Here is a 10,451-nt window from a genome sequence, read left to right as displayed (position 1 = left end):
GATCACATTCAAAGTCGTAGTATGGCACGTCGATAAGTGTCATGGGTTTTGTCATGGTTATTTGCTATATATACCATTGGCTTTAAGGTGGTGCTATTTTGTTGTCAAGATAACTGATGAGTAGTTGTCTCGATCAAGGTTTCTGCATTTCACCATTTAGTCATATTCATACAAAACTCTAGGCTTGATGATGTTCGTAGAATTATAAATGTGTATTTGTTATTTGTAAGTCGTGTGGAAAAGCGAGTGACATTAGTCGGTTTTCTAGGAGAAGTGAGGTTCACGTGGAGCTCTGAGGGTAAGACAAATACAATAGGTTGGCCACGGCGTCCCAACCAGACCAGGATAGGACCTTGCCCAAGACAGGGATGTCGCGGCCAGAGGTGAGCGTCCGGAAGAGGATGAAGAGGAGGGTGCTCACCAAGAAGAAGAGAGGAGTTGGGAGGAAGAGTGAGAGCTGGGCCATTGGATGATTGCAATCCAACGGCTAGGAAAATCTATCGGCGTCAGATTTTTCTAAAGCAATTCACAAATATTCACCCGCTGTGAAATGATTAGAAATATCCGTAGAAATATCAATCGAATTTACAAAAACACCATAGGTACAAGCAAAGCGGATAGAATCAAGCGGTGGGTGGCATTGGCAACAAGAGTTGTTGGGTGTTCCTTGGGTCAGTGATCGGACGGCTCCAGTGCATGTCGGTGGCGTTGGCCTTCTCCGCCTGCCTCCGCTCATACTGCAGCGACGACCTCTGACTCTTCGGCAACGCGCAGAACCTGGCGGCGAGCTCCCTCGGCTTGATCCGGTCGTGCACGGCCCACCACCGTGCGTGCGCCTCGTCGTTGGCGAACTGGCGCAGCGACGGCACGTTCCAGTTGCAGTCGTAGTCCCGGAAGCACAGCCACGGCTTTATGCCCAGGTAGTGCAGCAGGTACGGCTCCGGCGACGGCGGCGCCGAGGCAGCAGGAGCAGCATGGCCCTGTTGGTGGTAGTACTTCAGGACGTTGACGGTGCGCGGCAGGCGGTGCCACCACGTGAAGACCTCGTTGAGGAACCCCTGGTCGCCGCCGTTGTACGACCGGACGTCGCGGACGCGCGCCATGAGCATGTCGAACGTGCAGTTGCAGGGCTCCAGCACCATGACGCCCGAGTTGAAGAGCGTCCGGCTGTTCCCGGTGGCGCTCACCTCCGGGGCGTCGAAGAGGAAGTCGATGTTGCGCAGCACGAGCTGGTCGGCGTCCACGAACACGACCCTGCGGTAGTCGGTGAGCTGCTGCCACAGGCGGAGCTTGCTGTAGTTCCACTCGTTGTACGTGCCGGGCACGGCGCGCGGGTTGCGGATGCGGCCGTCCATGGCGCGCACCTGCCACCCGGCCGCAGCCAGGCCGGCGCGCTGCTCCGCGCCGACGCTGCCGTAGTCCACCAGCGCCACCAGGTCCCTGGTGGAGCCCGACTGCCGGATGCTCTGCGCCACCGCGATGGCGCCGCACACGTAGGCGTCCGATGAGTGCAGCACCGTCGCGTACGCCTCCCGCCTCCGCCTGAGCACTGTAGGCGGCTTCGTAGGACTCGTCGGAAGACGTAGGGCGAGGTCGCATGAGCCGACGGGGAGGCGGGTGCGGGGGAGGAGGTAGGCGGCGTGAGCCCTGTAGAGCCGGGCGTGGCCGTGTCGGTGGAGGAGGTGCTTGCATGGGAAGAGGTTGGGGAGTGGGAGGCAGTCCGAGACGACGAGGACGTGTGACGAGTGGACGGAGACGGCGAGCTTGGCGGCGGAGAGCTGGAGATGGAGCCTGGCCACGTCCCTGGACCAGCGGCCGCTATCGTTACGGTTGCGGCAGGGGAGGTTGACGGCGACGAGGTCGAAGCGCTGGCCTCCTTGATCTTCGGGGTCTGGGAGTGAGGGGCAGCTGCCGCTGCTGGTGCCGTTACCGTCCTCGTCGATCCACTCCGGGTAGAGGGCGGCCCACGTGACGGCGCTGTCCACGGCCTGCAACCGCACCGCTCGGACTGTCACTGCTCCGGGTAGCCGCAGCTTCCTCCACCGCTTCACCTCCGCCGGGCTGAAGTTGAGCAGCGCCACCGACCCCGCCTGCGCCGCCACCAGGGAGGCGGTGACGCTGTCCCACCGGACGCGCCGGTGCGCGGCGTAGGGAGGCCGTGGAACACTAATCACAGGAGCTGGACGATGACGGAGTAATATCCGGCCGTCGAGGGTTCTGGTCTTGAGGAGGCCGAACATGAGCACGACGGACACCACCACGGTCAGCACCAGCACCAGCACCTTCTTCTTCCTGCCGGCCTTGGAGGAGGTCGCCGCCGGCCGGCTCTTCCGCGCATCCGCGCCATGATCTTCTCTGCAAAACAACAACGTACGTACATGCACCATGATCGTGAGTCCAAAATCCAGACGTACTTGACCAAGAAAGCGTGCCATCTCCTCTCCTCGATCGATCAACTCACAGTATGCGTAGCAGTGGCAGGATGGCAGCGCGGCTGCGGGACTCCGGAGAGAGAGCGTGAGGGGCCATCTTTTCCTTCCGATAACTCGGCCCGTGCACGCCCTGCTTAGTTCTCCACGCACGATCGCGGGCCGGCGGAGTAGCTAGCTAGCTGATCGACGATCTCATCCGATCTGCATAGGTGTATAGGGTACGTGCATGCAGCTTGGCCCTGGCTGGCTGGGAATGGTTAAGCCTTTGCTTGGCTCTATCTCTCAAGCTACACTGTATATGTATATGTATCCATCGATGCCTCCACGTACAACCGTGGTTTTCAGTTTGTCTCGTGTCTTTGACTAAGTTGGAGGTGATTAATCATGTGATTACAAGTGATAGGTGGGCCGTGGTCTAACTCACGACATTTGGAGATTAATCCTGACCTCGATATCCCGATAGGCCTGGCCGGATAATTAACTACTAAATGGCAGCCATTTGGCTACATTCAGGCGAGCTAGCGCTCCGACTAACATCGATCTTTCCAAGTTCCTCCACGGCTTTAAAAATACCTGCGCTTTGTAGTAGTTTGCTTCTTTTTTCTTTTCTGAAAAAGTGCTAGCTTGTCTTGATGCATAGTAGTACATGATTTGCATTGCTTTGCTTTGCTTGGTCAAGGCCAGCTGATTGTGGCAGTTGGCACTAGTGCATAAGAGGAGGGAGAAGAGAGACTATGTCAATGGATACTGCGTACTTGTATATCTATCTAGTAGTAGTACAAGCTATGCAACTAGCATTGAGGAGGTCTTGCTCCATCCATGGGACCAGTGCATGTGGTACGTACGTTTTCTTCCAGGTTTGGTGCAGATGGGAATTGTAGGTTTGGTAACAAATCTCGTATTGTTCACCTCACCTCACCTCACCTGTCTAGCTAGCTGTAGCACCATGGCAACGGTCATATTTGTATGATTGTGACTCCTAATTGATTATCGCACCGTGACAGATAGTTCGGTTTATTTGACGTGGATCGGTGACTGCACGCGTGTTACATCTTTTAGTTCACATCCAACTTCAATTCGCCAACTACTCTCTCTGTAAATTAATATAAGACGAGATTCTGAGAGGGGCGATTTGGCTCTCGAGTTCATCTACACCCGACATGAACAGTGAAATGAAAAAAATACTAAGAATTTTAAAAAAAAATCAAAAAATTGCATGGTAGATGTTTTAGTGCGTGAGGTTCATGTAAAAACTGAGCTCATTTCGACATCTGAGGAGCTCTCAGAAAAAAAGAAAAAAAAGAGGTCTGTGAAAAAGTGCACTATTCATGTATTGTTTGGACCGATTTTTTTTCCTAAGAGCTACTCAGATGCCCAAACTATCTAAATTTTGGTACGGACCTAACACACTGAGTCATCTACCAAGCAAAAGAAATTGGGAATTTTTTAGTGTTTTTTTTCAACTGTACTGTTCATAGGGTGCAGATGAGCTCGGGCTCAGAAATGAATATTCGATTTTACATCATACTCTTTCTGTAAATATAAGTGACCTAAAATATCTTACATTTATTTACAGACAGAGTAACTAATTAACTAATGAGAGCTTCTGGAGCTCATCTAGCTGAGATGTAGCTATATCTTTAGACGTTTTAGTTCATTATTAGTGATCTAAAACATTTTATATTAATTTACAAAGGTAGTAACGAATTAACTAATGACAGAGTGTGGAGCTCATATAGCTGAGATCTAGCTATATCTCATTCACTCGACGACATGTTCCTGTTGTTCAGCTTGTTGTGCTTATGGGCTCTTTCCCTTCGGCTTCTAGGCTTGTTGCTCCTGTGCTCCTGAATTTTTATGGGATTTTCATTTTCATGCCCCTCATTGCTCATTTCTCCTCAATTTTGTCCATGTTCTTTGTCATTACTTACTTTTCCCCTCAATCACGCGGCCCACAGTTACAAAAGCCCAAATGGGGGTTTGCCATCGGGTCACAGTCTTTGACCATTACTTGACGCAATTACTGACGCGTGGGACACCCCCGTGTGGGCCCTTCTATCAGTGGCTGCGTGATCATAGGTGGGCGCTGTTACTGACGCATGGGACACCTCCGTGCGGTCCCATCTACCAGCGGTTGCGTGGTCATAAGTAGGCGCAGTTACTGAAGCGTGAGGCACCCCCTGCGGGCCCATATGTAAGTGGTTGTGTGGTCATAGGTGGGCGCAGTTATTGACGTGTGGGACAGCACCCGGGGGCCCATCTGTCAGCGACTGCGTGGTCGTAGGTGGCAAGAGGGCCCGTGTGTTAGTGCCTAGCTAAATGGCTGAAAAAGGTGGCTTATAATGCCGGGAAGGGTACTCGAACTCCAGACCGCCCGCTCAAAGAACAACGAAAGCGCCAACCGAGTTAGTATGTGTACGTCTGTTTTGAAACATTCTCCACCCTTTTATGTACTCACAGACACGAAGGATGTACCCAAGATTCGCTGACTACCGCCGGGGGTGTGAATGTTTTTTTCTAGTATTTGAAATCGCTTGTTTATCATTTTCCCCTCAAACTAGTCCATAAAAAGGGGGTATATGCAAAAGGATTTTCATTTTTGAGACTTTGATCATTTTCTATAAATTTTTGTCAATATGGGCATCCAAGTGCGAGCAATGACTTTTTTGTGAAGGGCCTGAAATAAGTTTAAAAATTGGGCCATTTCATTTTTCATCAAAAGTATGTCACGTTGGATGCTGATTGACCAAGTTTCATGAATTTCAGAGTGTTATTACTATATTTCATCGATTTACTGGATTTCTAATGAATTATCAGAACTTGCTCAAATTTGAACTACAAGTGTGTTGTAGATTGCTCTTGAAAACTAAAAAAAATCATTTTATGCTTTAATGTTGGTGGTGCATGCACTTGGAACAACCAAAGTTGAAATTGCAAACCATTTGGTATGAATGGTCAACCTTCCTAGTTTGACCCCATTTAAAAAAACAAAAGAAAATGAAAAAGAATAAAAATTGAAATGCTTTTGCATGGAGCCATCTTATGTGCACTAATTTATGGGGAAAATAATAAACTTGCAATACCACAAATTTGAAATGAAAACATTCACAAAATGGCCTACCTAGTATGAACATGCATGGAGTTCAAGGCATATGTGTTGGGGAACGTAGCATGTAATTTCAAAAATTTCCTACGAACACGCAAGATCTATCTAGGAGATGCATAACAACAAGAGGGGGAGAGTGTGTCCACGTACCCTCGTAGACCGAAAGAGTAAGCGTTAACTTAACGCGGTTGATGTAGTCGAACGTCTTCGCGATCCAACCGATCAAGTACCGAACGTGCGACACCTCTGAGCTCAGCACACGTTCAGCTCGATGACGTCCCTTGAACTCTTGATCCAGCAAAGTGTCGAGGGAGAGTTTTGTCAGCACGACAGTGTGGTGACGGTGATGGTGATGGGATCCACGCAGTGCTTTGCCTAAGCAGTACGACAATATGACTGGAGGAGTAAACTGTGGAGGGGGGCACCGCACACGGCTAAGAGAACAATTGATGTGCTTTGGGGTGCCCCTGCCCCCGTATATAAAAGGAGGAGGGAAGGAGGCCGGCCATAGGGGCGCGCTCAAGTGGGGGGATCGACTAGGACTCCTAGTCCTAGTCGGCCCCCCTTTTCCTTTCTTTCGGAGGGGGGAAGGGAAGGAGAGGGAGAGGGAGAAGGAAAGGGGGGCCACGCCCCCTCCCCTTGTCCATTTTGGACTGCCCATGGGGGCGGCACCCCTTGTGGGCTGCCCTCTCTCTTCCCTATGGCCCATGTTGGCCCATTACTTTCCCCGTGGGGTTTCGCTAACCCCTCGGTACTCCGATAAATATCCGAACCACTTCGAAACCATTCCGGTGTCCGAATACCATTGTCCAATATATCAATCTTTACCTCTCAACCATTTCGAGACTCCTTGTCATGTCCGTGATCTCATCCGGGACTCCGAACAATCTTCGGTCACCAAAACACATAACTCATAATACAAATCGTCATCGAACGTTAAGCGTGTGGACCCTACGGGTTCGAGAACTATGTAGACATGACCGAGACACATCTCCGATCAATAACCAACAGCGGAACCTGGATGCTCATATTGGTTCCTACATATTCTACGAAGATCTTTATCGGTCAAACCGCAATGACAACATACGTTATTCCCTTTGTCATCGGTATGTTACTTGCCCGAGATTCGATCATCGGTATCCTCATACCTAGTTCAATCTCGTTACCGGCAAGTCTCTTTACTCGTTCCGTAATGCATCATCCCGTAACTAACTCATTAGTCACATTGCTTGCAAGGCTTATCATGATGTGCATTACTGAGAGGGCCCAGAGATACCTCTCCGATACTCAGAGTGACAAATCCTAATCTCGATCTATGCCAACCCAACAAACACCTTCGGAGACACCTATAGATCATCTTTATAATCACCCAGTTATGTTGTGACGTTTGATAGCACACAAGGTGTTCCTCTAGTATTCGGTAGTTGCATAATCTCATAGTCAAAGGAATATGTATAAGTCATGAAGAAAGCAATGCAATAAAACTTAATGATCATTATGCTAAGCTAACGGGTGGGTCTTGTCCATCACATCATTCTCCTAATGATGTGATCCCGTTCATCAAATGAAAACACATTCTATGGTCAGGAAACTTAACCATCTTTGACTAACAAGCTAGTTAAGTAGAGGCATACTAGGGACACTTTGTTTTGTCTATGTATTCACACATGTATCAAGTTTCTGGCTAATACAATTCTAGCATGAATAATAAACATTTATCATGATATAAGGAAATATAAATAACAACTTTATTATTGCCTCTAGGGCATATTTCCTTCAATATGGCCATGGCCATGGTCACATCCATGACATAGTCCATCATAACATGGTGGTGATACCATTGTCAACAATGTTGCAATAGGAATTATGAAAAGAATTATAATATTCTTTTTCCATTTTCCAAGTGCTAGAAACGTTGTGTGAAGGAAGTGCCTGAAATAAGTTTGAAAATCGGGCCTTTTCATTTTCCATCAAAAGTATACCATCTTGGATGCCCACTGACCAAGTTTCATGAATTTAAGAGTGTTATTTATATATTTCATCCAATTACTGGATTTCTAGTGAATTATCAAAACTTGCTCAAATTTGAATTGCAAGTGTGATGTACTTTGGTACTAAAAATTGACAAAGATCATTTTATGCTTTAATATTGGTGGTGTATGCACTTGGGACAGCCAAAGTTGAAATTAAAAACCATTTGTTATGAATGGCCAACTTTCCTAGTTTGACCCCATTTTGAGAAAAAATAAAGAAAATGAAAAAAGACTCAACAATTGGAATGTTTTTGCATTGAGCCACCTTATGTGCAATAGTTTATGGGAGAAATAATAAATTGCAATACCACTATTTTGAAAAAAATATCTTCACAAAATGGCCCATCTAGTGTTAACATGCATGGAATTCAAGGCATATGGTCATGGCCATGGCCACATCCATGGCATAGTCCATGATAACATAGTCAAATTTGCACAACTATGGGTGTTACCATTGTGAACAATGTTGCCATAGGAATTATGATTTTTTATAATAAAAATATATTATAAAAGAGAACACTATGTCATTGGCACCCCGATGTTTGCCATGAAGATCAGGGAACGTATGCATTGGCTGGCCACATATCTGCCATTGCCAACAACTATATGCATCACTTGGTAAATCCACTAGATACCTCCATTCCCTATTTTTACTGTCGGTATATGTCATCTCGGCCTCATAGGTCGAGTGTATAATACATTTCATCTCCAATCCTCTAGCTTTGCATGCAATGCCTTAGTCACATACAAGAGTATGACATGGCCAACATATTGTGTATATGCAATTCTTTTGCACAAATTCGTCTTTATCATCAACATATACCTGATATTGTCAAATGTTTGTCACAACATAAGCCCTTTTACTGACTTAATCTTTGAATTAAAACACTCTTCAAGGTTATTGGTCACATACTCTACCTTGCGTATTTCATTGAATTTGCTTTTTGATCACATTTCCATGATGTGATTCAATGTATTCCTGCACCAAAGGATTTTCAGCGTACAACACTCTTAAGTGGTGCTCATGCTTCCTCAAGTTGCATGTGTATGATGTTGGCCATAGGTTCTCATCATAACCCCATAAGTTCCTTGTAAAATTAGCAGTTAGGTGTCACATGCATTCTCTATGCTCCACTCCAGGGACCACTTCTATTGCAGTCTCCAAACCCTTGCAATCATCTATATGTATAGACAATCCTGGTGGATGCCCTATAATGTGTGCAGATGACCACCTGGAGTCCTCACCGTGACATTTCATGAATCTATTCCTAAAATGACCTAAGCTCTTCATTGGGCACAATCCACTGCTACCTCTTGAGCACTGCGTTGGATTTCCCCAAAGAGGAAAGGATGATGCAGCAAAGTAGCGTAAGTATTTCCCTCAGTTTTTGAGAACCAAGGTATCAATCCAGTAGGAGGCTACACGCGAGTCCCTTGTACCTGCACAAAACAAATAAATCCTCGCAACCAACGCGAATAGGGGTTGTCAATCCCTACAGGGCCACTTACGAGAGTGAGATCTGATAGATATGATAAGATGATATTTTTGGTATTTTTGTGATAAAGATGCAAAGTAAAATAAAGGCAAAGTAAAAAAGCAAAGGAAATAACTAAGTAGTAGGAGATTAATATGATGAAGATAGACCCTGGGGCCATAGGTTTCACTAGTGGCATCTCTCGAGAGCATAAGTATTCTACGGTGGGTGAACAAATTACTATTGAGCAATTGACAGAATTGAGCATAGTTATGAGAATATCTAGGTATGATCATGTAAATAGGCATCACGTCCGAGACAAGTAGGCCGACTCTTGCCTGCATCTACTACTATTACTCCACTCATCGACCGCTATCCAGCATGCATCTAGAGTATTAAGTTCATGAAAACAGAGTAACGCCTTAAGCAAGATGACATGATGTAGAGGGATAAATTCATGCAATATGATAAAAAACCATCTTGTTATCCTCGATGGCAACAATACAATATGTGCCTTGCTGTCCCTACTGTCACTGGGAAAGGACACCGCAAGATTGAACCCAAAGCTAAGCACTTCTCCCAATGCAAGAACGATCAATCTAGTAGGCCAAACCAAACTGATAATTCGAAGAGACTTGCAAAGATAACCAATCATACATAAAAGAATTCAGAGAAGATTCAAATATTGTTCATAGATAATCTTGATCATAAACCCACAATTCATCGGTCTCAACAAACACACCGCAAAAAGAAGATTACATCGAATAGATCTCCACAAGAGAGGGGGAGAACATTGTATTGAGATCCAAAAAGAGAGAAGAAGCCATCTAGCTAATAACTATGGACCCGAAGATCTGAGGTAAACTACTCACACTTCATCGAAGAGGCTATGGTGTTGATGTAGAAGCCCTCCGTGATGGATACCCCCTCCGGCGGAGCTCCGGAACAGGCCCCAAGATGGGATCTCGTGGATACATGAAGTTACGGTGGTGGAATTAGGGTTTTGGCTCCGTATCTGATCGTTTGGGGGCACGTAGGTATATATAGGAGGAAGGAGTACGTCGATGGAGCATCAGGGGGCCCACGAGGGTGGAAGGCGCGCCTTGGGGGGGGGGGGTAGGCGTGCCCCCTGTTGGGGAACGTAGTAATTTCAAAAAAATTCCTACGCACACGCAAGATCATGGTGATGCATAGCAACGAGAGGGGAGAGTATGATCTACGTACCCTTGGTAGACCGACAACGGAAGCGTTTGGTTGATGTAGTCGTACATCTTCACGACCCGACCGATCAAGCACCGAAACTACGGCACCTCCGAGTTTTAGCACACGTTCAGCTCGATGACGATCCCCGGACTCCGATCCAGCAAAGTGTCGGGGAAGAGTTCCGTCAGCACGACGGCGTGGT

General features: G+C 47.0%; 1 pseudogene; it reads right to left on the bottom strand.

Annotated features, from left to right (window-relative positions):
- Nucleotides 1-575: 575 nt before the first annotated feature.
- LOC125547029 (UDP-glucuronate:xylan alpha-glucuronosyltransferase 1 pseudogene) lies at nucleotides 576-2,387 on the bottom strand (annotated as a pseudogene).
- Nucleotides 2,388-10,451: the final 8,064 nt, after the last annotated feature.

This window comes from Triticum urartu, chromosome 3A, assembly GCF_056163025.1.
Source record: "Triticum urartu cultivar PI428250 chromosome 3A, HENAU_Tu73, whole genome shotgun sequence".
In the NCBI taxonomy this organism is placed as follows: domain Eukaryota; kingdom Viridiplantae; phylum Streptophyta; class Magnoliopsida; order Poales; family Poaceae; genus Triticum; species Triticum urartu.
Note: the sequence above shows the minus strand (reverse complement) of the source record. Positions and strands in the feature narration are given on the sequence as shown.